Source organism: Geospiza fortis, unplaced genomic scaffold, assembly GCF_000277835.1.
Source record: "Geospiza fortis unplaced genomic scaffold, GeoFor_1.0 scaffold145, whole genome shotgun sequence".
NCBI lineage: Eukaryota > Metazoa > Chordata > Aves > Passeriformes > Thraupidae > Geospiza > Geospiza fortis.
This window is the reverse complement of record NW_005054362.1, coordinates 3727089-3733332: the sequence shown is the minus strand read 5'-3', so window position 1 is coordinate 3733332 and position 6244 is coordinate 3727089.

Here is a 6244-nt window from a genome sequence, read left to right as displayed (position 1 = left end):
CCCAGGCTGGGCACAGCAGGATGTGCCCGGGATCCTGGAGGAGCTGGTCTCCCCAAATCCGTGTCCCCGTGGCCCCAGCCGGTGACCGAGGACAATCCCCCCCTGCAGATTGATGGGAAGAGATCCCAGCTCGCAGCTCAGGCCGATGTTTGATCCATCCGCATCAATTCCCAGCTCCAGCCGTGCCCAGGCTGCAGCCCCAGAGCTGGGAGCGCTCTCCCGTGGAGAGGGGGCGGCTCCAGGGAAGCATCGCCCCGCTCTCCTCTCGCTCCCAAATGGAAATTTTACACTGGGAAAGAAGAGCCCGGCACGGCGGGGGGCTGGTGGGTCTCCGCAGCCCGGCTCCGAGAATATCCTCCTGTTCTGCCAGCGCACGGAACGGAGATCAGCCTGTCCAGAAGGGAATTTCAGCTGGCGGCTCCCCCGCCCCTTCCCAGCACTCGGATCACAGGGAGAGGCGCTGCCAGGAGGGGAGGATGGCACTGCCAGCTCACCAGGGCGCTGCTCACCGAGTGCCAGCACTGCCAGGACCAGCCAGAGCTGGATCCATGGGATTCATCATCTCCTGGCTTTTCCAAGCCACCATCCCGTTGTTATCCCATCCAGACACTCCCTGGTGGGATTTGGGGTCCCAAATTTGTTATTTCTCTTCTCTCTGATTTTAGAGGGTCCCTTTTCCCACACCCTGGGCATTCTGCTCTGCTTTCCCAGACAAGCTGGGGCTGCTCCATCCCAGGCCAGGCTGGAGCACCCTGGAATTAAAAAAAAAAACAAAAAACAAAACCATGAAAAAACAAGTGTGTCCTGGGATAGTGGGAGGTATCCTTGCCCATGGTGGGATGGGATGGGATGGGATGGGATGGGATGGGATGGGATGGGATGGGATGGGATGGGATGGGATGGGATGAGCTTTATGGTCCTTCCAACCCGAACCGTTCTGGGATTCCATGAAAATCTCACTTTCCCATGGAGGGGGAAAAAAATCCCTGTTGGATCAGGAGCTGGCAGCAGCACACACCATTCCCACACCATTCCCAAAGGGAATGAGCAGGGAGAGCCCTCCCCAGGTGTTTGACGAACTCCAGGATTGATGCTGTCACTGGGTCCTGGCCAGCCCTGCCCCTGTTCAGTGTTCCCAGCATGGAATGATCCATCCCAGGGGCCAATCCCAGCCTGGCCAGGAAGGACCAGGACAGGAATAACGCAGGAGTTGGATTTGGGATCCCAGCTCAGCGTCCCAGCAGGAACCATCTCGTTCCAAGGCTGTTTTCTGCCTTGTTTTGTCTCCCAGCAAATCCTGCAGGATATCGATCCCTGCTCCGAGGAATTAAAGCAGCAGCAGCTGAAATTCCCACCGGAGAATGGAAAGGTGGCCGGGCCTGCAGCACAAGGCTTTAATTTGGGAGCTGGGAAAGGGCAGGTTGGGATATTCACAGCTGCCAGAGAGCCCTGTTTTGGGAATAAACTCAACAGCTATTGTTCATGCCAGGCAGCTCATCCTGGGATGCTCCAGCAAGGGCAGGCGGCTCCTCACAGAGCAAACTCCGCAATTCTCCAGCCCCTGGAAGGGTTAATCCTGGAGGATCTCCCCATGAATATTCTCTCCAACACCTGCATCTCCTGCAAGGGGAGGGAGAGGAGGGGATTTGAGAGATGCCAGAACCGCGGCTTTGATCTTCAGTGGAGTCACCTCGGTGCTGCTTAAAAGAAAAAAAACAAGCTCTGGGCTTTGATATTCCTGAATGCACAAACACCGGGGGAAAATGGAAAATGGAAATATTCCTGAATGCACAGACACCGAGGGAAAATGGAAATATTCCTGAAGGAAAGGAAAGGGGAAAAGGGAAAGGGGAAAGGGGAAAGGGGAAAGGGGAGGAAAGGGGAGGAAAGGGGAGGAAAGGGGAGGAAAGGAAAGGAAAGGAAAGGAAAGGAAAGGAAAGGAAAGGAAAGGAAAGGAAAGGAAAGGAAAGGAAAGGAAAGGAAAGGAAAGGAAAGGAAAGGAAAGGAAAGAGGAAAAGGAAAAAAGGAAAAGGAAAAGGGGAAAAGGAAAAGGGGAAAAGGAAAAGGGAAAAAGTTCTACAAGTATACACATATCTGCCTTGCCTTGTCTTGTCTTGTCTTGCCTTGCCTTGCCTTGCCTTGCCTTCCCACTAAAACTACAGATAGCATTCAAGATTCATGCATACCACAGATGAATAAGTTGACATAAAGATATTCTTCCTTTGTTTTGTTCTCTATTTCTTTCCTAGCATCCCAACATTCAGTTTCCTTTTTTTCATTAGCTGCTGAGTACTGAGATATTTTAATGGAACTTTATATTCTGATCACCAAATCTCATTCTTGAACAGCTTCAAGCCCAGTTTCCAGCGTGCCTTACCATTAATTGGAGCTGCTCTTGAGAAAGAAAATTCTTTTATTTCCTCCATTAAGAGAGAGAATCAGTCCTAACTCAGCCTCTAATTCCCTTGGTGGGGTTGGCCATCTTGGCTTCCAGTTTATTTCTGTGCCTGTTTTCCATTAAAAAATAAGATACAATCTGTGTCTGCCTACAGTTTCTGGTTGCCTCTGTGCAGCACAGCTGCAGGAAGCTTACAGGTTTTGTTACTTGTTGGAGCTGCAGCTCATCCTTCCAGCTGTGGAGATTATCTTTCCTAACAGCATGTGAAACTTGGGATGTTATCAGGACTCCTTGTTTAGAGACCAGCTCTGAAATTAACCATTCTCTTCAGAGGAAAGGAAAGGAAAGAAGGAAAGGAAAAAGGAAAGGAAAGAGGAAAGGAAAGGAAAGGAAAGGAAAGGAAAGGAAAGGAAAGGAAAGGAAAGGAAAGGAAAGGAAAGGAAAGGAAAGGAAAGGAAAGGAAAGGAAAGGAAAGGAAAAAGGAAAGGAAAAAGGAAAGGAAAGAGGAAAGGAAAAAGGAAGGGGAAAAGGAAAAGGGGAAAAGGAAAAGGGGAAAAGGAAAAAGGAAAAAGGAAAAAGGAAAAAGGAAAGGAAAAAGGAAAGGAAAAAGGAAAAAAAGGAGAAATGCTCCAGCCAGTACAGGAATCACCAATCCTGCACCACAGCTGGAATTTCACACTCTTTTTACCCCTCCACTTTCCCAAATGTGCCTTTCCCTGAGCCTGCAGCATCCCAGAGACCCAAAACCCACCCAAATCCCTTCCCAGGACCCTCTCCAGAGCTCCAGGCAGCCTGAAAAGAGCTTCTCTCTCTTTTTCCCAAATCTCTGCCCCAGGAGGGAAGTCAGGAGTGGTGCCAGCCCCTTCCCAGCCACCCAAGCTGAGCCTGTTCTTTTCCAGGGCTGTAAATCCTGACACAAAGATTTTTTTTCTCCCCTGCTTTTTCCCATTTGGCAGCTGCTCAGGTTGTATTTGTGTTTTGGCTGCCAGCAATGCAGCATTCACAAACCTGCCCTGGATTTCTGCGCTGCAGAGCCGGGCTCTGCGAATTAGCTGACACAAAAGTTTGGGATGGGGTTGGGAAATGGGATTTACAATTTAATTTATAGCCAGGACGTGCTGCTGGGCCTCTCCCACCCACATCGTGCCTCAGCTCATTCCCCAAAGTGAATTAAATACAAATTTTCCTTTTCTTCCCACCCTCCCAGCTGAGTTTTTCCCCCTGTGGCATCTCCAGCAGTGATTCCCCACAGGTTCCTTCTAATTTTGGGTTTTTTTCTGGGAGAATTTGGGAGAATTCCTTCCCATGGGGGCCATTTCTGTGGGGTGCTGAGTGCATCCCCCAGGGGTTCCATGCTGGGAAGGGCTGGGAGGTGCCAAAGCTCTTCCCAAGGGAATTTCCCCATGACAGGGATGCTCTGTTCCTCTCCTCAGACTGGCAGAAATGCAGATTTTCCAGGTTTGGATTGGCTTGGGAGACATCCCAGCTGCCCCAGATGGGATGGGATGGGGTGAGCATCACTCCTGCATCCATGGGATGCATTCCCAGAGGGATCCAGCACCCAGGATGGGCTGAGGAGCACAGCTGGGCCTGGGATATCCCTGCAGCAAGGTAGAAAAATCATGAAGAAAAATCATAAAATTGTAGGGGAAAATCATAAAGAAAAATTATAAAGAAAAATTATAAATCATAAAGAAAAATTATAAAAGCAGAGGGAAATATAGTAAAGAAAAATGATAAAGAAAAATTATAAATCATAAAGAAACATTATAAAAATATAAAACATTATAAATCATTATAAAACAAAAATTATAAAGAAAAATTATAAATCATGAAGAAACATTATCAAATCAGGGGGAAAATCGTAAAGAAAAACTATAAAGAGAAATTATAAATCATAAAGAAAAAATTATAAAATCAGAGGGAAAATCATAAAGAAAAATTATAAAGAAAAATTATAAATAATGAAGAAAATTATAAAATCAGAGGGAAAAATCGTAAAGAAAAATTATAAAGAAAAATTATAAATCACAAAGAAAAATTATAAAATCAGGCCTGCTGTGTCTGGGCTGTCATTTCTCCCAAGTCAAGCTGGCACTTTGCAAGTTCCCATGTGAAAACTATCCTGGAGTGAGCAGTTTGTTAACAAAACAATCCATTCCTGGGTTTAAAAAAAAACCAATTTACACCTCTATAAACTGTTTAGATAGAAAAATGAAAACTATATCCCACAAACAACTTTTTCTGCTTCCACACACCAAGGGTTTGAGTGACCAATCAATGCAGAATGACAGCTTGTTATTAATAATGGTTATTGATAATAACTTGTTAATAATAATTAATATGGTATGAAAGATATCATGAGAAATAATAAGATATAAAAAGAAATAATTAATATGGTGTTAATGGCAAGAAAGCTCCTGAGCAGTTGGAATCACACAGGAGGTCTGTAAAACTGTATAAAAAGGGAAAATGTAAAACTGTATAAAAAGGAATTCTGTGGATGAAGAAGGGGCTTTTTCCACCATGGAGACAATGGGGTCTGTGGGATTTATTCCCACAATATCCTTGCACCATCCTGATCCTGATCCTGATCCCACATCCCTGCCTGCTGAGCTGAGCCTGGGGTTAAACTCAGCCACTCAGAGTTTCTCCCTTCCAGTGATGCAGTCCTGTGCTACCAAAACTGCCTGATAAAGAGGTTTCCTGCCCAGAACTGTCAGAAATTCATCCAAACAGAGCCTGGTGACCCCAAACCAGAGGATTTTCCAGAGCTGGATCCAACAGTGCCGCATGGAGTTTGTGGCCAGCTCCTGATTGGCATTTTGATTTAAGATTAAACACAGATTAAAGCCCTGGTTTGGTATTTTGGGCTTTAATTGCTCCAGGAGAGAAATGAGCAGCTCAATTAAACTTAACAGATAGGAAATGATGCTCAGAGCAAAGAGTGCAGCTGAAATTTCGGGGGTGAAGTGTTCCTGAGCTCCCAAACTCCCAGGACAGAGAGAACATCAATAATCCCAGAGGAGCTGGCAGCGGGCAGGAGCCTCACAAGGAAAATTGGCACCACTTGTTCCCCAATCGGAGCTGATGGGCACTTTGGAGCAGGATTTTGGTGCATTCCCCTGCAGGACAGAGACCCAGCCAGATCCTCTCTGAGTCACTGGCACAGGCTGAGGCGCCCGAAAATGAGGCAGTGAGGGAATTTTGGGGAGCAGGGTGATGCTCAGTGACATCCCTGGCTTCCCAAGGCACCAGAGACCTCAGCATCTCCAGCAAATCCAGTTTTTAACTCCTCTCTGAACTTCCAGCTCCCCCTCTCCCCTCTGGGGTTTAATTGTGCCAGCTCCCCCTGCAGATCCATGACCAGGCTGATGGGAAAATGAAGGATTTGGGTTTAATTCTGCTCCCATCACTCAGCAGGTCCCGACCTCTCACCAGCAGCCTCAACCCAACGCCACCATTTCCTTCCCCTCTTTTCCCTCGGCATAATTGATATTCTGCCTCGTTAGGTTTTAATGCACAGCTTCCAGAGCTTATTTAAAATTCACTGGCGCTTCCCCGCTCCAAAGGATTTAAGAGCCGGGGGAGGGGGGGGGGAGGAATCCGAAGGGTTTGTGGAATTCTGCACAGCTCCGGAGGGAAAGGACGGAGCGGCTCCGCAGTGCAGGGATGGAGTAAATCAGGGGTGACGCAGCGATCGCTCCCTCCCCTGCCATCCCCGCTGCTCCTCTGCTGCAGGGCACAGGGAGAAATCCCCTCCGGCAGCGGGGGAAATTCCTGCCTCCTTCCTGCCCCCATTCCCGGCTCCTCAGAGAGGGAGAGCGGCAGCAGATTCCAGTCCTG